This window comes from Nothobranchius furzeri, chromosome 1 (genome assembly GCF_043380555.1).
Source record: "Nothobranchius furzeri strain GRZ-AD chromosome 1, NfurGRZ-RIMD1, whole genome shotgun sequence".
NCBI classification, from domain to species: Eukaryota; Metazoa; Chordata; class Actinopteri; order Cyprinodontiformes; family Nothobranchiidae; genus Nothobranchius; species Nothobranchius furzeri.
In genome coordinates, this window is record NC_091741.1 from 7,297,195 (window position 1) to 7,322,863 (window position 25,669).

The window sequence follows — 25,669 nt, forward strand, 5'->3', positions numbered from 1 at the left end:
GCGCCCCCTAGGACCATTAAAACTGTCAGCCCCAAGCCGTGCTTTGACTGAGGATCACGAAATTTGGCACACTAATGTAGTGTCTCAGGACCTACAAAAAAGTCTCTTGGAGCCAAGCGCAATGTCACACAGGAGGTCGGCCATTTTGGTCCAAGTACTCGATTTAGTGGTTTTCGCACACGTTATTAGGAGAATGATGTCTCGTCGCCCTTTCCACCGATCACCTTCAAACTCTTGCTATATACTCTTAAGACATAGAGGAAAAGTTTCAACCGTCAGATTTTAAATAAGTATAAAGGTGTGGGCGTGGCTAAGCCTCAAACTTTGACCAGTCGCCATTACGTTACTTGACTCAATAACTCCCTTGTGCATGATCAGATCAATTTCAAACTTTGTCCGTGTGATCACTGACCACATCTGAAGACAGTGACAATGTGGACAGCTGGCATCACCTAAGCCCCGCCCCCTGACTACAGGAAGTCTTCTGTTTTATGGTGAAATGCCCATATTTGTCCCCTCTAATTTAGTCAACATGACACTAAGGTCATGCACTGTCTTCATGATGTTGTAATGACTATTCAGATCTGATAGCTTTTCAGAAAGGGAGGAGCTTTGATGCCATGGCGATTTCTGGCGTGACGCTGTGACCTTACGTTTGACTGTAACTTCCACAAACAGCCTCCGATTTGCCAGAGACTGAACATCACATCACCAGTGTGGTAAAGATAGAGTATCTCCTAGTGGTGAGACGTGTAATGCTGGGCTCAGAGGGGATGCTGAATCAGGGTGAGGTGTGGACGAGGAGGCCGTTCACGGTTTCTGGTGTCGGGGTGGTTGACTTTCTGTTCTGCCAGACGTGCCCTGGTGCCCCCGGCTGCCGTCCAGGATGGACAAGCGCGGAGCTGGGTTTGGAGAGCGTCGGGGATGGAGCGGAGGGGGTGCGGAAGGAGGGCGAGCAGCTTCGCTGCGAGGGCCGAACGACGCTGCTTGCAGCTTTAATTATTTTTTTTCTTTCTTTCTTTCTTTCTTTCTTTTTTTTTCTTCCGCGTCTTTGGATGGCCTTTAGGGGGTCTTAGCATATCCAAAAAGTCACCAAAATCTGGCCCAATATAGAAAGTGCGTGAAATTTACGTATTTCACTGGCAACGTGAAAGTTGGTAAAAAAATGTTTCAACAGCGCCCCCTGGAAAATTAAAAATACCCCTCCGCTTTGACCTTTTTTCATAGTAGAGTGATGAAATTTGGTACACTTGTAGAACTCAACAATACGCACAGAAAAGCCTCTTGCACCCATGGTCAATATCAAACAGGAAGTCGGCCATTTTGGACTAAAGTGGCCATTTTGACCCCGTTTTGGCCATTTCTAGGGTCTATATTTGGTTGAACAGTTTGGTCATTTTTTGCACGATTGTCTCAAAAATAGTGTGCGATCGAACAGAAGCGATGGACGATTAAAATGAGACAATAAAATTGACTTTTCGTAAATACTGAAGGGGCGGGACCAGGCCTCAAAGTTCGAGCACTCGCCAAAAAAATTCAAATTGCTATAGATTCATAAATGAAAGAATTACAGTTAAAGAAATGGTCTATGGACAATCGTCGTCGCCCTCCGAAGACAAATGAATGGTCGATTGATGATGTCACATAAGCCCCGCCCCCTCAGGACTTAAAAGGTCAAGTTTTACTGGGAAATTTTCCAAAATTCGCCCTTTCCAATAATCACCCCAAATTTGTAGCGGGTAACTGAAGACAAGTTGGGGTTGCTTGGCGTCACTTTATGGGAGTTTTCTCCAGAAGGCGGGGCTGTGGCGGCGTGGCGAAGTCAGGCGTACCGCTTAGGCCTTACGTTTGCCTCCCATTTCGTCATTTCTAGAGATATCGCCATGAAACTTCTTGTGAGTGATCCTAGTCTGGCCCCCCAAAAGATCTGATGTGAAATTCTGGTGGGCGTGGTCTATTTTCTGAAATAGCGCCCTCTAGGACCATTAAAACTGACAGCCCCAAGCCATGCTTTGACTGAGGATTACGAAATTTGGTACACTAATGTGGTGTCTCAGGACCTACAAAAAAGTCTCTTGGAGCCAAGTGCAATGTCGCACAGGAAGTCGGCCATTTTGGTCCAAGTACTCGATTTAGTGGTTTTCGCACACGTTGTTTGGAGAGTGATGCTCCATCGCCCTTTTCACCAATCACCTTCAAACTTCTGCTATATCCTCTTAAGACATAGAGGAAAAAATTCAACCGTCGGATTTTAAATAAGTATAAAGGTGTGGGCGTGGCTAAGCCTCAAACTTTGACCTTTCGCCACGCCACTCTTTTTTTCACAGCTCCCTATTGGACTCCTTTTACCCAATCACCTGGAATCTCTGGTAAATAGCAGCTGACAAGTTGAGGTCACTTGGTCTACAGTACTGGCAGGTTTTGAAAAAAGGCGGGGCTTTGGGAGCATGGCGAAATTCGCCATCACGCCATGGCAATACGTTTGCCTCTCATTTCTTCAATTATCGTGACATCGCCACAAAATGTCTGGTGAGTGATCCTAGTCTGACCCCCAATAGAAATGGGCATCTGAGATTTGTGGGCGTGGCCTATATTCTGAAATAGCGCCCCCTAGGACCATTAAAACTGTCAGCCCCAAGACAAGGTTTGACTGAGGATTACGAAAATTGGTACACTCATGTAGGGTCTCTGGACCTACAAAAAAGTCTCTTGGAGCCAAGCGCAATTTCGCACAGGAGGTCGGCCATTTTGGTCCAAGTACTCGATTTAGTGGTTTTCGCACACGTTGTTTGGACATTGATGGCCCGTTGCCCTTTACACCGATCACCTTCAAACTTATGCTATGTACTTTTAAGTGAAAGGGGAAAAAATTCAACCGTTGGATTTTAAATAAGTATAAAGGTGGGGGCGTGGCTAAGCCTCAAACTTTGACCTTTCGCCATGACATTACTTGACTTAATAACTCCCTTGTGCATGATCAGATCTAATTCAAACTTTGTCTGTGTGATCACTGACCACATCTCAAGACAACGACAATGTGGACAGCTGACATCACCTAAGCCCCGCCCCCTGACAACAGGAAGTCTATTGTTTTATGGTGAAATGCCCATATTTGTCCCCTCTAATTTAGTGAAAATGACACTCAGGTCATACAGTGTCTTCATGATGTTTTAAAGACCATTCAGATCTGATAGCTTTCCAGAAAGGGAGGGGCTTTGATGCCATGGTGAATGCTGGCGTGACGCCATGACCTTACATTTGACTGTAACTTCCACAAACGGCCTCCGATTTGCCCGAAACTGAATATGGCAATGAACAATCATGCCCTTTAGCCAATGAGGCACAAACGGTTGGTGAATGTTATATAATGTCACCAAAGCTGACCTCAATGGGACTTTTCTGTAGTTGGTCACAGCGCCACCTAGATAACGTTATCCTTCGATAACTTTAAAAAACATGGTCAGAATAGCATTAAAGTTGGTCACTGTCATCACACCACCAGTGTGGTAAAGATAGAGGATTCCCTAGTGGTGAGACATAAAATATAATGGTGGGCTCAAAGGGGATGCTGAGTCAGGGTGAGTTGCGGACAAGGTGGCCGTTAGCAGTTTCTGGTGTTGGGGTGGTCGACGTTTGTGTTCTGCGGACGTGCCCTGGTGCCCCGGGCTGCCGGCCAGGCCGGAGCGGCGCGGAGCTGCGAGGGCCGAACGACGCTGCTTGCAGCTTTAATTATTATTTATTATTAGGCCCGAGCAGTGAAGCTGCGAAGGCCTATTGTATCTGCTCCGTTTATTATTTTTTTTTTTCTTTCTTTTTTTTTCTTCCGCGTCTTTGGATGGCCTTTAGGGGGTCTTAGCATATCCAAAAAGTCACCAAATTCTGGCCCAATATAGAAAGTGCGTGAAATTTACGTATTTCACTGGCAACGTGAAAGTTGGTAAAAAAATGTTTCAACAGCGCCCCCTGGAAAATTAAAAATACCCCTCCGCTTTGACCTTTTTTCATAGTAGAGTGATGAAATTTGGTACACTTGTAGAACTCAACAATACGCACAGAAAAGCCTCTTGCACCCATGGTCAATATCAAACAGGAAGTCGGCCATTTTGGACTAAAGTGGCCATTTTGACCCCGTTTTGGCCATTTCTAGGGTCTATATTTGGTTTAACAGTTTGGTCATTTTTCGCACGATCGTCTCAAAAATAGTGTGCGATCGAACAGAAGCGATGGACGATTAAAATGAGACAATAAAATTGACTTTTCGTAAATACTGAAGGGGCGGGACCAGGCCTCAAAGTTCGAGCACTCGCCAAAAAAATTCAAATTGCTATAGATTCATAAATGAAAGAATTACAGTTAAAGAAATGTTCTAAGGACAATCGTCGTCGACCTCCGAAGACAAATGAATGGTCGATTGATGATGTCACATAAGCCCCGCCCCCTCAGGACTTAAAAGGTCAAGATTTACTGGGAAATTTTCCAAAATTCGCCCTTTCCAATAACCACCCCAAATTTGTAGCGGGTAACTGAAGACAAGTTGGGGTTGCTTGGCGTCACTTTATGGGAGTTTTCTCCAGAAGGCGGGGCTGTGGCGGCGCGGCGAAGTCAGGCGTACCGCTTAGGCCTTACGTTTGCCTCCCATTTCGTCATTTCTAGAGATATCACCACAAAACCTCTTGGGAGTGATCCTAGTTCAGCCCCCCACAAAATGTGATGTGAACATCCGGTGGGCGTGGCCTATTTTCTGAAATAGCGCCCCCTAGGACCATTAAAACTGTCAGCCCCAAGTCATGCTTTGACTGAGGATTATGAAATTTGGCACACTAATGTGGTGTCTCAGGACCTACAAAAAAGTCTCTTGGAGCCAAGTGCAAAGTCGCACAGGAAGTCGGCCATTTTGGTCCAAGTACTCGATTTAGTGGTTTTCGCACACGTTGTTTGGAGAGTGATGCTCCATCGCCCTTTTCACCAATCGCCTTCAAACTTCTGCTATAGACTCTTAAGACATAAAGGAAAAAATTCAACCGTCGGATTTTAAATAAGTATAAAGGTGTGGGCGTGGCTAAGCCTCAAACTTTGACCTGTCACCACGCCACTCTTTTTTTCACAGCTACCTATTGGACTCCTTTTACCCAATCGCCAGCAATCTCTGGCGAATAGCAGCTGACAAGTTGAGGTCACTTAGTCTCCAGTACTGGCAGGTTTTGAAAAAAGGCGGGGCTTTGGGAGCATGGCAAAATTCACCATCACGCCATGGCAATACGTTTGCCTCTCATTTCTTCAATTATCGTGCCATCACCACAAAATGTCTGGTGAGTGATCCTAGTCTGACCCCCAATAGATTTGGACAGCTGTAGTTTGTGGGCGTGGCCTATTTTCTGAAATGGCGCTCTCTAGGACCATTAAAACTGTCAGCCCCTAGCCATGCTTTGACTGAGGAGTACGAAATCTGGTACACTAATGTGGTGTCTCCGGTCCTACAAAAAAGTCTCTTGGAGCCAAGTGCAAAGTCGCACAGGAAGTCGGCCATTTTGGTCCAAGTAGTCGATTTAGTGGTTTTGCGCACGTTGTTTGGAGAGTGTTACACCATTGCCCTTTTCACCAATCACCTTCAAACTTCTGCTATAGACTCTTAAGACAAAGGGGAAAAAATTCAACCTACGGATTTTAAATAAGTATAAAGGTGTGGGCGTGGCTAAGCCTCAAACTTTGACCTGTCGCCACGCCACTCTTTTTTTCACAGCTCCCTATTGGACTCCTTTTAACCAATCACCAGCAATCACTGGCAAATAGCAGCAGACAAGTTGAGGTCACTTGGTCTATAGTACTGGCAGCTTTCGAATAAAGGCGGGGCTTTGGGAGCATGGCGAAATTCGCCATCACGCCATGGAAATACGTTTGTCTCTCATTTCTTCAATCATTGTGACATCGCCACACAATTTCTGATGAGTGATCCTACTCTGACCCCTAATAGAATTGGACAGCTGAAGTTTGTGGGCGTGGCCTATTTTCTGAAATAGCGCCCCCTAGGACCATTAAAACTGTCAGCCCCAAGCCGTGCTTTGACTGAGGATCACGAAATTTGGCACACTAATGTAGTGTCTCAGGACCTACAAAAAAGTCTCTTGGAGCCAAGCGCAATGTCGCACAGGAGGTCGGCCATTTTGGTCCAAGTACTCGATTTAGTGGTTTTCGCACACGTTATTAGGAGAATGATGTCTCGTCGCCCTTTCCACCGATCACCTTCAAACTCTTGCTATATACTCTTAAGACATAGAGGAAAAGATTCAACCGTCGGATTTTAAATAAGTATAAAGGTGTGGGCGTGGCTAAGCCTCAAACTTTGACCAGTCGCCATTACGTTACTTGACTCAATAACTCCCTTGTGCATGATCAGATCAATTTCAAACTTTGTCCATGTGATCACTGACCACATCTGAAGACAGTGACAATGTGGACAGCTGGCATCACCTAAGCCCCGCCCCCTGACTACAGGAAGTCTTCTGTTTTATGGTGAAATGCCCATATTTGTCCCCTCTAATTTAGTCAACATGACACTAAGGTCATGCACTGTCTTCATGATGTTCTAATGACTATTCAGATCTGATAGCTTTTCAGAAAGGGAGGAGCTTTGATGCCATGGCGATTTCTGGCGTGACGCTGTGACCTTACGTTTGACTGTAACTTCCACAAACAGCCTCCGATTTGCCAGAGACTGAACATCACATCACCAGTGTGGTAAAGATAGAGTATCTCCTAGTGGTGAGACGTGTAATGCTGGGCTCAGAGGGGATGCTGAATCAGGGTGAGGTGTGGACGAAGAGGCCGTTCACGGTTTCTGGTGTCGGGGTGGTTTACTTTCTGTTCTGCCAGACGTGCCCTGGTGCCCCCGGCTGCCGTCCAGGATGGACAAGCGCGGAGCTGGGTTTGGAGAGCGTCGGGGATGGAGCGGAGGGGGTGCGGAAGGAGGGCGAGCAGCTTCGCTGCGAGGGCCGAACGACGCTGCTTGCAGCTTTAATTAGGCCCGAGCAGTGAAGCTGCGAAGGCCTATTGTATCTGCTCCGTTTCTTATTTTTATTTTTTTTTTTTCTTTCTTTCTTTTTCTTCCGCGTCTTTGGGTGGCCTTTAGGGGGTCTTAGCATATCCAAAAACTCACCAAATTCTGGCCCAATATAGAAAGTGCGTGAAATTTACGTATTTCAGTGGCAACGTGAAAGTTGGTAAAAAAATGTTTCGACAGCGCCCCCTAGAAAATTAAAAATACCCCTCTGCTTTGACCTTTTTTCATAGTAGAATGATGAAATTTGGTACACTTGTAGACCTCAACAATACGCACAGAAAAGCCTCTTGCACCCATGGTCAATATCAAACAGGAAGTCGGCCATTTTGGACTAAAGTGGCCATTTTGACCCCGTTTTGGCCATTTCTAGGGTCTACATTTGGTTGAACAGTTTGGTCATTTTTCGCACGATTGTCTCAAAAATAGTGTGCGATCGAACAGAAGCGATGGATGAATCAAATGAGCAAATAAAATTGACTTTTCGTAAATACTGAAGGGGCGGGGCCAGGCCTCAAAGTTCAAGCACTCGCCAAAAAAATTCAAATTGCTTTAATTTCATAAATGAAAGAATTACAGTTAAAGTAATTATCTATGGACAATCGGCATCGCCCCCCGAAGACAAATGAATGGTCGATTGATGATGTCACATAAGTCCCGCCCCCTCAGGCCTTAAAAGGTCAAGTTTTACTGGGAAATTTTCCAAAATTCGCCCTTTCAACTAATCACCCCAAATTTGTAGCAGTTAACTGAAGACAAGTTGGGGTTGCTTGGCGTCACTTTATGGGAGTTTTCTGCAGAAGGCGGGGCTGTGACGGCGCGGCGAAGTCAGGCGTACCGATGTGGCCTTACGTTTGCCTCCCATTTCGCCATTTCTAGAGATATCGCCACAAAACCTCTTGGGAGTGATCCTAGTTCAGCCCCCCACAAAATGTGATGTGAACATCCGGTGGGCGTGGCCTATTTTCTGAAATAGCGCCCCCTAGGACCATTAAAACTGTCAGCCCCAAGCCATGCTTTGACTGAGGAGTACAAAATTTGGTACACTAATGTGGTGTCTCAGGACCTAGAAAAAAGTCTCTTGGAGCCAAGTGCAAAGTCGCGCAGGAAGTCGGCCATTTTGGTCCAAGTACTCGATTTAGTGGTATTCGCACACGTTGTTTGGAGAGTGTTGCACCATTGCCCTTTTCATCAATCGCCTTCAACCATCTGCTATATACTCTTAAGACATAGATGAAAAAATTCAACCGTCGGATTTTATATAAGTATAAAGATGTGGGCGTGGCTAAGCCTCAAACTTTGACCTGTCGCCACGCCACTCTTTTTTTCACAGCTCCCTATTGGACTCCTTTTAACCAATCACCAGCAATCACTGGCAAATGGCAGCAGACAAGTTGAGGTCACTTGATCTAAAGTACTGGCAGGTTTCGAATAAAGGCGGGGCTTTGGGAGCATGGCGAAATTCGCCATCACGCCATGGAAATACGTTTGTCTCTAATTTCTTCAATCATTGTGACATCGCCACACAATTTCTGATGAGTGATCCAACTCTGACCCCTAATAGAACTGCACAGCTGAAGTTTGTGGGCGTGGCCTATGTAATGAAATAGCGCCCCCTAGGACCATTAAAACTGTCAGCCCCAAGCCATGCTTTGACTGAGGATTACGAAATTTGATACACTAATGTGGGGTCTCAGGACCTACAAAAAAGTCTCTTGGAGCCAAGTGCAAAGTCGCGCAGGAAGTCAGCCATTTTGGTCCAAGTACTCGATTTAGTGGTATTCGCACACGTTGTTTGGAGAGTGTTGCACCATTGCCCTTTTCACCAATCGCCTTCAAACATCTGCTATATACTCATAAGACATAGATGAAAAAATTCAACCGTCGGATTTTATATAAGTATAAAGGTGTGGGCGTGGCTAAGCCTCAAACTTTGACCTGTCGCCACGCCACTCTTTTTTTCACAGCTCCCTATTGGACTCCTTTTAACCAATCACCAGCAATCAATGGCAAATGGCAGCAGACAAGTTGAGGTCACTTGATCTATAGTACTGGCAGGTTTCGAATTAAGGCGGGGCTTTGGGAGCATGGCGAAATTCGCCATCACGCCATGAAAATACGTTTGTCTCTCATTTCTTCAATCATTGTGACATCACAACAAAATGTCTGATGAGTGATCCTAGTCTGACCCCCAATAGAAATGGACAGCTGAAGTTTGTGGGCGTGGCCTATTTTCTTAAATAGCGCCCCCTAGGACCATTAAAACTGTCAGCCCCAAGCCATGCTTTGACTGAGGATTACGAAATTTGATACACTAATGTGGGGTCTCAGGACCTACAAAAAAGTCTCTTGGAGCCAAGTGCAAAGTCGCACAGGAAGTCAGCCATTTTGGTCCAAGTACTCGATTTAGTGGTTTTCGCACACGTTGTTTGGAGAGTGTTGCACCATCGCCCTTTTCACCAATCGCCTTCAAACTTCTGCTATATACTCTTAAGACAAAGGGAGAAAAATTCAACCATCGGATTTTATATAAGTATAAAAGTGTGGGCGTGGCTAAGCCTCAAACTTTGACCTTTCGCCATTACATTACTTGACTTAACTCCCATGTGCATGATCAGATCTATATCAAACTGTGTCTGTGTGATCATTGACCACATCTCAAGACAATGACAATGTGGACAGCTGACATCACCTAAGCCCCGCCCCCTGACTACAGGAAGTCTATTTTTTATGGTGAAATGCCCATATTTGTCCCCTCTAATTTAGTCAACATGACACTAAGGTCATGCACTGTATTCATGATGTTGTAATGACCATTCAGATCTGCTAGCTTTTCAGAAAGGGAGGGGCTTTGATGCCATGGCGATTTCTTACTCTGACCCCTAATAGAATTGGACAGCTGAAGTTTGTGGGCGTGGCCTATTTTCTGAAATAGCGCCCCCCTAGGACCATTAAAACTATTTGCCCCAAGCCATGCTTTGACTGAGGATCACGAAATTTGGCACACTAATGTAGTGTCTCAGGACCTACAAAAAAGTCTCTTGGAGCCAAGTACAATGTCGCACAGGAGGTCGGCCATTTTTGTCCAAGTACTCGATTTAGTGGTTTTCGCACACGTTATTAGGAGAATGATGTCTCGTCGTCCTTTCCACCGATCACCTTCAAACTCCTGCTATATACTCTTAAGACATAGAGGAAAAAATTCAACCGTTGGATTTTAAATAAGTATAAAGGTGTGGGCGTGGCTAAGCCTCAAACTTTGACCAGTCGCCATTATGTTACTTGACTTAATAACTCCCATGTGCATGATCAGATCAATTTCAAATTTTGTCTGTGTGATCACTGACCCCATCTGAAGACAGTGACAATGTGGACAGCTGACATCACCTAAGCCCGCCCCATGACTACAGGAAGTCTACTGTTTTATGGTGAAATGTCCATATTTGTCCCCTCTAATTTAGTCAAGATGACACTAAGGTCATGCACTGTCTTCATGATGTTGTAATGACCATTCAGATCTGATAGCTTTTCAGAAAGGGGGGGCTTTGATGCCATGGCGATTTCTGGCGTGACGCTGTGACCTTACGTTTGACTGTAACTTCCACAAACAGCCTTCGATATGCCCGAGACTGAACATCACATCACCAGTGTAGTAAAGATAGAGAATCTCCTAGTGGTGAGACGTGTAATGGTGGGCTCAGAGGGGATGCTGAGTCAGGGTGAGGTGTGGACGCGGAGGCCGTTCACGGTTTCTGGTGTCGGGGTGGTTGACTTTCTGTTCTGCCAGACGTGCCCTGGTGCCCCCGGCTGCCGGCCAGGATGGACAAGCGCGGAGCTGGGTTTGGAGAGCGTCGGGGATGGAGCGGAGGGAGTGCGGAAGGAGGGCGAGCAGCTTCGCTGCGAGGGCCGAACGACGCTGCTTGCAGCTTTAATTAGGCCCGAGCAGCGAAAGCGCTGCGAAGGCCTCTTGTTTTTGCTCCGATTATTATTCTTTCTTTTTTTGTTATTCCGTGCCCCCTTTGAATGGCTTTTTGGGGACCTTAACATACCCCAAAACTCACAATATTTTGCAAACTTGTCAGGCCTGGTGAAAAATTTGATATTTGAAAGGTCCCAAAAAAATCGCAAAGAAAATGGCTGAACAGCGCCCCCTACAATGTGAAAAAAAACCCTCTCCATAAAGCTTAGTTTATCGTACAGTTATGAAATTTGGTACACTTGTAGTACTCAACAGTCCGCACAGAAAAGTCTCTTGCAAGCATGGTCAATATCAAACAGGAAGTCGGCCATTTTGGGTTGAAATGGCGATTTTTAGCCGTTTTTGCAGTTTTTAGGGTCCGTTTCTGATTGGATTGCTCGATCATTTTTCGCACGATCGTCTCAAAAATTGTGTAAAAATGCTCAGAAGGGATGGGCAAACAAAATGAGATGAGGATTCTGAGTTTTCGTATATGTTGAAGGGGCGGGGCCAGGCCTTGAAGTTTGACTACTCGCCAATTTTTTTTAATTGCTATAACTTCATAACTGAATAGAATAAAGTTACCAAACTTTCTGTGGTCATTCGTCATCCACCCACAAAGTAATATGAATGGTTGGATGATGACATCACACAAGCCCCGCCCGCTCAGGACCAAAAAGGTCAAGTTTTACTGTGAAAGGTCCCAAATTGCCCCATTTCACTTAATCACCACAAATTTGTAGCTGGTAACTCAAGACAAGTGGGGGTTGCTTGGCATCACTTTATGGGAGTTTTCGGCAGAGGGCGGGGCTGTGGCGGCGCGGCGAAGTCAGGCGTACCGCCATGGCCTTACGTTTCACTCCCATTTCGTCATTTCTAAAGATATGGTCACGAAACTTCTTGTGAGTGTTCCTAGTCCGGCTCCCCAAAAGACCGGTGGGCGTGGCCTATTTTCTGAAATAGCGCCCCCTAGGACCATTAAAACTGTCAGCCCCAAGCCATGCTTTGACTGAGGATTACGAAATTTGGTACACTAATGCGGTGTCTCAGGACCTACAAAAAAGTCTCTTGGAGCCAAGTGCAAAGTCGCACAGGAAGTCGGCCATTTTGGTCCAAGTACGCGATTTAGTGGTTTTCGCACACGTTGTTTGGAGAGTGATGGTCCGTCGCCCTTTTCACCAATCTCCTTCAAACTTCTGCTATATACTCTTAAGACATAGGGGAAAAAATTCAACCGTCGGATTTTTCAAAAGTTGAAAGGTGTGGGCGCGGCTAAGCCTCAAACTTTGACCTTTTGCCATGCCACTTTTTTTTTCACAGCTCCCTATTGGACTCCTTTTACCCAATCACCAGGATTCTCTGGCAAATAGCAGCAGACAACTTGAGGTTACTTGGTCTCCAGTACTGGCAGGTTTCGAAAAAAGGCGGGGCTTTGGGAGCATGGCGAAAATCGCCATCACGCCATGGAAATACGTTTGCCTCTCATTTCTTCAGTTATCGAGATATCACCTCGAAATTTGTTGTGAGTGATCCTAGTCTGACCTGCAATAGAAATGGAGAGCTAAAATTTGTGGGCGTGGCCTATTTTCGGAAATGGCGTCCCCTAGGACCATTAAAACTGTCAGCCCCTAGCCATGCTTTGACTGAGGATTACGAAAATTGGTACACTAATGTGGTGTCTCCGGACCTACAAAAAAGTCTCTTGGAGCCAAGTGTAAAGTCGCACAGGAAGTCGGCCATTTTGGTCCAAGTACGCGATTTAGTTGTTTTGGCACACGTTGTTTGGAGAGTGATGCTCCGTTGCCCTTTTCACCAATCGCCTTCAAGCTTCTGCTATTTACTCTTAAGACATAGGGGAAAAAATTCAACCGTCGGATTTTTCAAAAGTTGAAAGGTGTGGGCGTGGCTAAGCCTCAAACATTGACCTTTCGCCATTACTTTACTTGACTTAACTCCCATGTGCATGATCAGATCTTTTTCGAACTTTGTCTGTGTGATCATTGACCATATCTTTAAACAATGACAATGTGGACAGCTGACATCACCTAAGCCCCGCCCCCTGAATACAGGAAGTTATTTTTTTATGCTGAAATGCCCATATTTGTCCCCTCTAATTTAGTCAACATGACACCAAGGTCATGCACTGTCTTCATGATGCTGTAATGACCATTCAGATATGATAGCTTTCCAGAAAGGGAGGTGCTTTGATGCCATGGCGAATTCTGGCGTAACGCCATAACCTTACAATGTAATTTAATGGTGAGCTCAGAGGGGATGCTGAGTCAGGGTGAGGTGCGGACTAGGTGGCCATTTGTGGTTTCTGGTTTCGGGGTGGTTGACGTTTCTGTACTGCTAGATGTGCCTTAGTGCCCCGGACTGCCGGCCAGGCCGGAGCGGCGCGGAGCTGCGAGGGCCGAACGACGCTGCTTGCAGCTTTAATTTTATTTATTATTCCGGTGCCGCTTTGAATGGCTTTTTGGGGACCTTAACATACCCCAAAACTCACAATATTTTGCATACTTGTCAGGCCTGGTGAAAAATTTGATATTTTAAAGGTCCCAAAAAAATCGCAAAGAAATTGGCTGAACAGCGCCCCCTAGAAAATGAAAAAAAACCCTCTCCATAAAGCTTAGTTTATCGTACCGTTATGAAATTTGGTACACTTATAGTACTCAATAGTCCGCACAGAAAAGTCTCTTGCAAGCATGGTCAATATCAAACAGGAAGTCGGCCATTTTGGGTTGAAATGGCGATTTTTTGCCGTTTTGGCCGTTTTTAGGGTCCGTTTCTGATTGGATTGCTCGATCATTTTTTGCACGATCATCTCAAAAATTCTGTAAAATTGCTCAGAAGAGATGGGCGAACAAAATGAGACAATAAAATTGACTTTTCGTAAATACTGAAGGGGCGGGGCCAGGCCTCGAAGTTTGACTACTCGCCAAAAATTTTTAAATTGCTATAACTTCATAACTGAATGGAATAGAGTTACCAAACTTTCTGTGGTCATTCGTCATCACCTCACAAAGTAAATTGAATGGTCGCATGATGACATCACACAAGCCCCGCCCCCTCAGGACCAAAAAGGTTAAGTTTTACTGTGAAAGGTCCCAAATTGCCCCATTTCACTAAATCACCACAAATTTGTAGCTGGTAACTCAAGACAAGTGGGGGTTGCTTGGTGTCACATTATGTGAGTTTTCGGCAGAGGGCGGGGCTGTGGCGGCGCGGCGAAGTCAGGCGTACCGCCGTGGCCTTACGTTTGCCTCCCATTTCGTCATTTCTAAAGATATCATCACGAAACTTCTTGTGAGTGATCCTAGTCTGGCCCCCCAAAAGATCTGATGTGAACATCCGGTGGGCGTGGCCTATTTTCTGAAATAGCGCCCCCTAGGACCATTAAAACTGTCAGCCCCAAGCCATGCTTTGACTGAGGATTACGAAATTTGGTACACTAATGTGGTGTCTCAGGACCTACAAAAAAGTCTCTTGGACCCAAGTGCAAAGTCGCACAGGAAGTCGGCCATTTTGGTCCAAGTACGCGATTTACTGGTTTTCGCACACCTTGTTTGGAGAGTGATGCTCCGTCGCCCTTTTCACCAATCTCCTTGAAACGTCTGCTATATACTCTTAAGACAAAGAGGAAAAAATTCAACCGTCGGATTTTTCAAAAGTTTAACGGTGTGGGCGTGGCTAAGCCTCAAACTTTGACCTGTCGCCACGCCACTCATTTTTTCACAGCTCCCTACTGGACTCCTTTTACCCAATCAGCAGGAATCTCTGGCAAACAGCAGTAGACAACTTGAGGTCACTTGGTATCCAGTACTGGCAGGTTTCAAAAAAAGGCGGGGCTTCAGGAGCATGGCGAAAATCGCCATCACGCCATGGAAGTATGTTTGCCTCTCATTTCTTCAGTTATCGTGATATTGCTACGAAACTTCTGGTGCGTGATCCTAGTCTGACCCCCAAGCGACATAGATATCTGAATTTAGTGGGCGTGGCCCATTTTCTTAAATAGCGCCCCCTAGGACCATTTAAACTAATAGCCCCAAGCTATGCTTTGACTGAGGATTACGAAATTTGGTACACTAATGTGGTGTCTCAGGACCTACAAAAAAGTCTCTTGGAGCCAAGCGCAAAGTCGCACAGGAAGTCGGCCATTTTGGTCCAAGTGCGCGATTTAGTGGTTTTCGCACACGTTGTTTGGAGAGTGATGCTCCGTCGCCCTTTTCACCAATCTCCTTCAAACTTCTGCTATATACTCTTAAGACATAGGGGAAAAAATTCAACCGTCGGATTTTTCAAAAGTTGAAAGATGTGGGCGTGGCTAAGCCTCAAACTTTGACCTGTCGCCACGCCACTCTTTTTTTCACAGCTCCCTACTGGACTCCTTTTACCCAAACACCAGGATTCTGTGGCAAACAGCAGTAGACAAGTTGAGGTTACTTTGTCTCCAGTACTGGCAGGTTTTGAAAAAAGGCGGGGCTTTGGGAGCATGGCGAAAATCGCCATCACGCCATGGAAATACGTTTGCCTCTCATTTCTTAAGTTATCGAGATATCACCTCGAAATTTGTTGTGAGTGATCCTAGTCTGACCCCCAATAGAAATGGACAGCTAAAATTTGTGGGCGTGGCCATTTTTCTGAAATAGCGCCCCCTAGGACCATTAAAACTGTCAGCCCCTAGCCATTCTTTGACTGAGGATTACGAAATTTGGTACACTAATGAGGTGTCTCCGGACCTACAAAAAAGTCTCTTGGAGCCAAGTGCAAAGTCGCACAGGAAGTCGGCCATTTTGGTCCAAGTACGCGATTTAGTTGTTTTGGCACACGTTGTTTGGAGAGTGATGCTCCGTTGCCCTTTTCACCAATCGCCTTCAAACTTCTGCTATTTACTCTTAAGACATAGGAGAAAAAATTCAACCGTCGGATTTTTCAAAAGTTGAAAGGTGTGGGCGTGGCTAAGTCTCAAACTTTGACCTTTCGCCATTACTTTACTTGACTTAATAACTCCCATGTGCATGATCAGATCTTTTTCGAACTTTGTCTGTGTGATCATTGACCATATCTTTAAACAATGACAATGTGGACAGCTGACATCACCTAAGCCCCGCCCCCTGAATACAGGAAGTCTATTGTTTTATGCTGAAATGCCCATATTTGTCCCCTCTAATTTAGTCAACATGACACTAAGGTCATGCACGGTCTTCATGATGCTGTAATGACCATTCAGATCTGATAGCTTTCCAGATAGGGAGGGGCTTTGATGCCATGGCGAATTCTGGCGTAACGCCGTAACCTTACAATTCAATTTAATGGTGAGCTCAGAGGGGATGCTGAGTCAGGGTGAGGTGCGGACGAGGAGGCCATTTGCGGTTTCTGGTGTCGGGGTGGTTGACGTTTCTGTTCTGCCAGACGTGCCCTGGTGCCCCGGGCTGCCGGCCAGGCCGGAGCGGCGCGGAGCTGCGAGGGCCGAACGACGCTGCTTGCAGCTTTAATTAGGCCCGAGCAGCGAAAGCGCTGCGAAGGCCTCTTGTTTTTGCTCTGTTTATTATTATTTTTTTTATTTATTATTCCGGTGCCGCTTTGAATGGCTTTTTGGGGACCTTAACATACCCCAAAACTCACAATATTTTGCATACTTGTCAGGCCTGGTGAAAAATTTGATATTTTAAAGGTCCCAAAAAAATCGCAAAGAAATTGGCTGAACAGCGCCCCCTAGAAAATGAAAAAAAAACCCTCTCCATAAAGCTTAGTTTATCGTACCGATATGAAATTTGGTACACTTATAGTACTCAATAGTCCGCACAGAAAAGTCTCTTGCAAGCATGGTCAATATCAAACAGGAAGTCGGCCATTTTGGGTTGAAATGGCGATTTTTTGCCGTTTTGGCCGTTTTTAGGGTCCGTTTCTGATTGGATTGCTCGATCATTTTTTGCACGATCATCTCAAAAATTCTGTAAAATTGCTCAGAAGAGATGGGCGAACAAAATGAGACAATAAAATTGACTTTTCGTAAATACTGAAGGGGCGGGGCCAGGCCTCGAAGTTTGACTACTCGCCAAAAATTTTTAAATTGCTATAACTTCATAACTGAATGGAATAGAGTTACCAAACTTTCTGTGGTCATTCGTCATCACCTCACAAAGTAAATTGAATGGTCGCATGATGACATCACACAAGCCCCGCCCCCTCAGGACCAAAAAGGTTAAGTTTTACTTTGAAAGGTCCCAAATTGCCCCATTTCACTAAATCACCACAAATTTGTAGCTGGTAACTCAAGACAAGTGGGGGTTGCTTGGTGTCACATTATGTGAGTTTTCGGCAGAGGGCGGGGCTGTGGCGGCGCGGCGAAGTCAGGCGTACCGCCGTGGCCTTACGTTTGCCTCCCATTTCGTCATTTCTAAAGATATCATCACGAAACTTCTTGTGAGTGATCCTAGTCTGGCCCCCCAAAAGATCTGATGTGAACATCCGGTGGGCGTGGCCTATTTTCTGAAATAGCGCCCCCTAGGACCATTAAAACTGTCAGCCCCAAGCCATGCTTTGACTGAGGATTACGAAATTTGGTACACTAATGTGGTGTCTCAGGACCTACAAAAAAGTCTCTTGGACCCAAGTGCAAAGTCGCACAGGAAGTCGGCCATTTTGGTCCAAGTACGCGATTTACTGGTTTTCGCACACCTTGTTTGGAGAGTGATGCTCCGTCGCCCTTTTCACCAATCTCCTTGAAACGTCTGCTATATACTCTTAAGACAAAGAGGAAAAAATTCAACCGTCGGATTTTTCAAAAGTTTAACGGTGTGGGCGTGGCTAAGCCTCAAACTTTGACCTGTCGCCACGCCACTCATTTTTTCACAGCTCCCTACTGGACTCCTTTTACCCAATCAGCAGGAATCTCTGGCAAACAGCAGTAGACAACTTGAGGTCACTTGGTATCCAGTACTGGCAGGTTTCAAAAAAAGGCGGGGCTTCAGGAGCATGGCGAAAATCGCCATCACGCCATGGAAGTATGTTTGCCTCTCATTTCTTCAGTTATCGTGATATTGCTACGAAACTTCTGGTGCGTGATCCTAGTCTGACCCCCAAGCGACATAGATATCTGAATTTAGTGGGCGTGGCCTATTTTCTTAAATAGCGCCCCCTAGGACCATTTAAACTAATAGCCCCAAGCTATGCTTTGACTGAGGATTACGAAATTTGGTACACTAATGTGGTGTCTCAGGACCTACAAAAAAGTCTCTTGGAGCCAAGCGCAAAGTCGCACAGGAAGTCGGCCATTTTGGTCCAAGTGCGCGATTTAGTGGTTTTCGCACACGTTGTTTGGAGAGTGATGCTCCGTCGCCCTTTTCACCAATCTCCTTCAAACTTCTGCTATATACTCTTAAGACATAGGGGAAAAAATTCAACCGTCGGATTTTTCAAAAGTTGAAAGATGTGGGCGTGGCTAAGCCTCAAACTTTGACCTGTCGCCACGCCACTCTTTTTTTCACAGCTCCCTACTGGACTCCTTTTACCCAAACACCAGGATTCTGTGGCAAACAGCAGTAGACAAGTTGAGGTTACTTTGTCTCCAGTACTGGCAGGTTTTGAAAAAAGGCGGGGCTTTGGGAGCATGGCGAAAATCGCCATCACGCCATGGAAATACGTTTGCCTCTCATTTCTTAAGTTATCGAGATATCACCTCGAAATTTGTTGTGAGTGATCCTAGTCTGACCCCCAATAGAAATGGACAGCTAAAATTTGTGGGCGTGGCCATTTTTCTGAAATAGCGCCCCCTAGGACCATTAAAACTGTCAGCCCCTAGCCATTCTTTGACTGAGGATTACGAAATTTGGTACACTAATGAGGTGTCTCCGGACCTACAAAAAAGTCTCTTGGAGCCAAGTGCAAAGTCGCACAGGAAGTCGGCCATTTTGGTCCAAGTACGCGATTTAGTTGTTTTGGCACACGTTGTTTGGAGAGTGATGCTCCGTTGCCCTTTTCACCAATCGCCTTCAAACTTCTGCTATTTACTCTTAAGACATAGGAGAAAAAAATTCAACCGTCGGATTTTTCAAAAGTTGAAAGGTGTGGGCGTGGCTAAGTCTCAAACTTTGACCTTTCGCCATTACTTTACTTGACTTAATAACTCCCATGTGCATGATCAGATCTTTTTCGAACTTTGTCTGTGTGATCATTGACCATATCTTTAAACAATGACAATGTGGACAGCTGACATCACCTAAGCCCCGCCCCCTGAATACAGGAAGTCTATTGTTTTATGCTGAAATGCCCATATTTGTCCCCTCTAATTTAGTCAACATGACACTAAGGTCATGCACGGTCTTCATGATGCTGTAATGACCATTCAGATCTGATAGCTTTCCAGATAGGGAGGGGCTTTGATGCCATGGCGAATTCTGGCGTAACGCCGTAACCTTACAATTCAATTTAATGGTGAGCTCAGAGGGGATGCTGAGTCAGGGTGAGGTCCGGACGAGGAGGCCATTTGCGGTTTCTGGTGTCGGGGTGGTTGACGTTTCTGTTCTGCCAGACGTGCCCTGGTGCCCCGGGCTGCCGGCCAGGCCGGAGCGGCGCGGAGCTGCGAGGGCCGAACGACGCTGCTTGCAGCTTTAATAATTATTATTTTTTTTCTTCCGCGTCTTTGACTGGCCCTTAGGGGGTCTTAGCATATCCAAAAAGTCACCAAAATCTGGCCCAATATAGAAAGTGCGTGAAATTTACGTATTTCCTTGGCGATGTGAAAGTTGATAAGAAAGTGGCTCGACAGCGCCCCCTAAAAAGTGAAAAATACCCCTCTCCATAAAGCTTAGTTTATCGTACAGTTATGAAATTTGGTACACTTGTAGTACTCAGCAGTCCGCACAGAAAAGTCTCTTGCACCCATGGTCAATATCAAACAGGAAGTCGGCCATTTTGGACTAAAGTGGCCATTTTGACCCCGTTTTGACCATTTCTAGGGTCTATATTTGGTTCAACAGTTTGGCCATTTTTCGCACGATCGTCTCAAAAATAGTGTGCGATCGAACAGAAGCGATGGACGAATCAAATGAGACAATAAAATTGACTTTTCGTAAATACTAAAGGGGCGGGACCAGGCCTCAAAGTTCGAGCACTCGCCAAAAAAATTCAAATTGCTATAATTTCATAAATGAAAGAACTACAGTTAAAGAAATGTTCTATGGACAATCGTCATCAACCTCCGAAGACAAATGAATGGTCGATTGATGATGTCACATAAGCCCCGCCCCCTCAGGACTTAAAAGGTCAAGTTTTACTGGGAAATTTTCCAAAATTCGCCCTTTCAAATAATCACCCCAAATTTGTAGCAGGTAACTGAAGACAAGTTGGAGTTGCTTGGCGTCACTTTATGGGAGTTTTCTGCAGAAGGCGGGGCTGTGGCGGCGCGGCGAAGTCAGGCGTACCGCTTAGGCCTTACGTTTGCCTCCCATTTCATCATTTCTAAAGATATCGCCACGAAACTTCTTGGGAGTGATCCTAGTCCTGCCCCCCAAAAAATATGATGTGAAAATCCGGTGGGCGTGGCCTATTTTCTGAAATAGCGCCCCCTAGGACCATTAAAACTGTCAGCCCCAAGCCATGCTTTGACTGAGGATTACGAAATTTGGTACACTAATGTGGTGTCTCAGGACCTACAAAAAAGTCTCTTGGAGCCAAGCACCAAGTCGCACAGGAAGTCGGCCATTTTGGTCCAAGTACTCGATTTAGTGGTTTTCGCACACGTTGTTTGGAGAGTGTTGCACCATCGCCCTTTTCACCAATCACCTTCAAACTTCTGCTATAGACTCTTAAGACAAAGGGGAAAAAATTCAACCTACGGATTTTAAATAAGTATAAAGGTGTGGGCGTGGCTAAGCCTCAAACTTTGACTTGTCGCCACGCCACTCTTTTTTTCACAGCTCCCTATTGGACTCCTTTTAACCAATCACCAGCAATCACTGGCAAATAGCAGCAGACAAGTTGAGGTCACTTGGTTTATAGTACTGGCAGATTTCGAATAAAGGCGGGGCTTTGGGAGCATGGCGAAATTCACCATCAAGCCATGGAAATACGTTTGTCTCTCATTTCTTCAATCATTGTGACATCACCACACAATTTCTGATGAGTGATCTTACTCTGACCCCTAATAGAATTGGACAGCTGAAGTTTGTGGGCGTGGCCTATTTTCTGAAATAGCGCCCCCTAGGACCATTAAAACTATCAGCCCCAAGCCATGCTTTGACTGAGGATCACGAAATTTGGCACACTAATGTAGTGTCTCAGGACCTACAAAAAAGTCTCTTGGAGCCAAGTACAATGTCGCACAGGAGGTCGGCCATTTTGGTCCAAGTACTCGATTTAGTGGTTTTCGCACACGTTATTAGGAGAATGATGTCTCGTCGTCCTTTCCACCGATCACCTTCAAACTCCTGCTATATACTCTTAAGACATAGAGGAAAAAATTCAACCGTCGGATTTTAAATAAGTATAAAGGTGTGGGCGTGGCTAAGCCTCAAACTTTGACCAGTCGCCATTACGTTACTTGACTTAATAACTCCCATGTGCATGATCAGATCAATTTCAAACTTTGTCTGTGTGATCACTGACCACATCTGAAGACAGTGACAATGTGGACAGCTGACATCACCTAAGCCCCGCCCCCTGACTACAGGAAGTCTACTGTTTTATGGTGAAATGCCCATATTTGTCCCCTCTAATTTAGTCAACATGACACTAAGGTCATGCACTGTCTTCATGATGTTGTAATGACCATTCCGATCTGATAGCTTTTCAGAAAGGGAGGGGCTTTGATGCCATGGCGATTTCTGGCGTGACGCTGTGACCTTACGTTTGCCTGTAACTTCCACAAACAGCCTCCGATTTGCCCGAGACTGAACATCACATCACCAGTGTGGTAAAGATAGAGTGTATCCTAGTGGTGAGACGTGTAATGGTGGGCTAAGAGGGGATGCTGAGTCAGGGTGAGGTGTGGACGAGAAGGCCGTTCACGGTTTCTGGTGTCGGGGTGGTTGACTTTCTGTTCTGCCAGACGTGCCCTGGTGCCCCCGGCTGCCGGCCAGGATGGAGAAGCGTGGAGCTGGGTTTGGAGAGCGTCGGGGATGGAGCGGAGGGGGTGCGGAAGGAGGGCGAGCAGCTTCGCTGCGAGGGCCGAACGACGCTGCTTGCAGCTTTAATTATTATTTATTATTTTTCTTTTTTTTTCTTCCGCGTCTTTGGGTGGCCTTTAGGGGGTCTTAGCATATCCAAAAAGTCACCAAACTCTGGCCCAATACAGAAAGTGCGTGAAATTTACGTATTTCGCTGGCAATGTGAAAGTTGGTAAAAAAATGTTTCGACAGCGCCCCCTGGAAAATTAAAAATACCCCTCCGCTTTGACCTTTTTTCATAGTAGAGTGATGAAATTTGGTACACTTGTAGAACTCAACAATACGCACAGAAAAGCCTCTTGCACCCGTGGTCAATATCAAACAGGAAGTCGGCCATTTTGGACTAAACTGGCCATTTTGACCCCGTTTTGGCCATTTCTAGGGTCTATATTTGGTTGAACAGTTTGGTCATTTTTTGCACTATCGTCTCAAAAATAGTGTACGATCAAACAGAAGCGATGGACGATTAAAATGAGAAAATAAAATTGACTTTTCGTGAATACTGAAGGGGCGGGGCCAGGCCTCAAAGTTCGAGCACTCGCCAAAAAAATTCAAATTGCTATAATTTCATAAATGAAAGGACTACAGTTAAAGTAACTTTCTATGGACAATTGTCATCGCCCCCCAAAGACAAATGAATGGTCGATTGATGATGTCACATAAGCCCCGCCCCCTCAGGACTTAAAAGGTCAAGTTTTACTGGGAAATTTTCCTAAATTCGCCCTTTCAAATAATCATCCCAGATTTGTAGCAGGTAACTGAAGACAAGTTGGGGTTGCTTGGCGTCACTTTATGGGAGTTTTCTGCAGAAGGCGGGGCTGTGGCGGTGCGGCGAAGTCAGGCGTACCGCTTAGGCCTTACGTTTGCCTCCCATTTCGTCATTTCTAGAGATATCGCCACGACACTTCTTGGGAGTGATCCTAGTCCGGCCCCCAAAAGAATCTGATGTGAACATCCGGTGGGCGTGGCCTATTTTCTCAAATAGCGCCCCCTAGGACCATTAAAACTGTCTGCCCCAAGCCCTGCTTTGACTGAGGATTACGAAATTTTACACACTTATGTGGTGTCTCAGGACCTACAAAAAAGTCTCTTGGAGCTAATTGCAAAGTCGCACAGGAAGTCGGCCATTTTGGTCCAAGTACTCGATTTAGTGGTTTTTGCACACGTTGTTTGGAGAGTGATGCTCCGTCGCCCTTTTCACCAATCGCCTTCAAAATTCTGCTATGTACTCTTAAGACAAAGGGGAAAAAATTCAACTGTCGGATTTTAAATAAGTATAAAGGTTTGGGCGTGGCTAAGCCTCAAACTTTGACCTGTCGCCACGCCACTCTTTTTTTTCACAGCTCCCTATTGGACTCCTTTTAACCAATCACCAGAAATCACTGGCAAATAGCAGCAGACAAGTTGAGGTCACTTGGTCTATAGTACTGGCAGGTTTTGAATAAAGGCGGGGCTTTGGGAGCATGGCGAAATTCGCCATCACTCCATGGAAATACGATTGTCTCTCATTTCTTCAGTCATTGTGACATCGCCACACAATTTCTGATGAGTGATCTTACTCTGACCCCTAATAGAATTGGACAGCTGAAGTTTGTGGGCGTGGCCTATTTTCTGAAATAGCGCCCCCTAGGACCATTAAAACTGTCAGCCCCAAGCCATGCTTTGACTGAGGATCACGAAATTTGGCACATTAATGTAGTGTCTCAGGACCTACAAAAAAGTCTCTTGGAGCCAAGCGCAATGTCGCACAGGAGGTCGGCCATTTTGGTCCAAGTACTCGATTTAGTGGTTTTCGCACACGTTATTAGGAGAATGATGTCTCGTCGCCCTTTCCACCGATAACCTTCAAACTCCTGCTATATAGTATTAAGACATAGAGGAAAAAATTCAACCGTCGGATTTTAAATAAGTATAAAGGTGTGGGCGTGGCTAAGCCTCAAAATTACTTGACTGAATAACTCCCATGTGCATGATCAGATCAGTTTCAAACTTTGTCTGTGTGATCACTGACAACATCTGAAGACAGTGACAATGTGGACAGCAGACATCACCTAAGCCCCGCCCCCTGACTACAGGAAGTCTACTGTTTTATGGTGAAATGCCCATATTTGTCCCCTCTAATTTAGTCACCATGACACTAAGGTCATGCACTATCTTCATGATGTTGTAATGACCATTCAGATCTGATAGCTTTCCAGAAAGGGAGGGGCTTTGATGCCATGGCGAATTCTGGCGTGACGCTGTGACCTTACGTTTGACTGTAACTTCCACAAACAGCCTCCGATTTGCCCGAGACTGAACATCACATCACCAGTGTGGTAAAGATAGAGTATCTCGTAGTGGTGAGACGTGTAATGCTGGGCTCAGAGGGGATGCTGAGTCAGGGTGAGGTGTGGACGAGGAGGCCGTTCACGGTTTCTGGTGTCGGGGTGGTTGACTTTCTGTTCTGCCAGACGTGCCATGGTGCCCCCGGCTGCCGGCCAGGATGGAGAAGCGCGGAGCTGGGTTTGGAGAGCGTCGGGGATGGAGCGGAGGGGGAGCGGAAGGAAGGCAAGCAGCTTCGCTGCGAGGGCCGAACGACGCTGCTTGCAGCTTTAATTATTATTATTATTTATTAGGCCCGAGCAGCGAAAGCGCTGCGAAGGCCTCTTGTTTTTGCTCTGATTATTATTATTTTTTGTTATTCCGTGCCCCCTTTGAACAGCTTTTTGGGGACCTTAACATACCCCAAAACTCACAATATTTTGCACACTTGTCAGGCCTGGTGAAAAATTTGATATTTTAAAGGTCCCAAAAAAATCGCAAAGAAAATGGCTGAACAGCGCCCCCTACAAAGTGAAAAAACCCCTCTCCATAAAGCTTAGTTTATCGTACAGTTATGAAATTTGGTACACTTGTAGTACTCAACAGTCCGCACAGAAAAGTCTCTTGCAACCATGGTCAATATCAAACAGGAAGTCGGCCATTTTGGGTTGAAATGGCGATTTTTTGCCGTTTTTGCCGTTTTTAGGGTCCGTTTCTGATTGGATTGCTCGATCATTTTTCGCACGATCGTCTCAAAAATTGTGTAAAATTGCTCAGAAGGGATGGGCGAACAAAATGAGATAAGGATTCTGAGTTTTCGTATATGTTGAAGGGGCGGAGCCAGGCCTCGAAGTTTGACTACTCGCCAAAAATATTTAAATTGCTATAACTTCATAACTGAATGGAATAGAGTTACCAAACTTTCTGTGGTCATTCGTCATCCACCCACAAAGTAAATTGAATGGTCGGATGATGACATCACACAAGCCCCGCCCCCTCAGGACCAAAAAGATCAAGTTTTACTGTGAAAGGTCCCAAATTGCCCCATTTCACTTAATCACCACAAAATTGTAGCTTTTAACTCAAGACAAGTGGGGGTTGCTTGGCGTCACTTTATGGGAGTTTTCGGCAGAGGGCGGGGCTGTGGCGGCGCGGCGAATTCAGGCGTACCGCCTTGGCCTTACG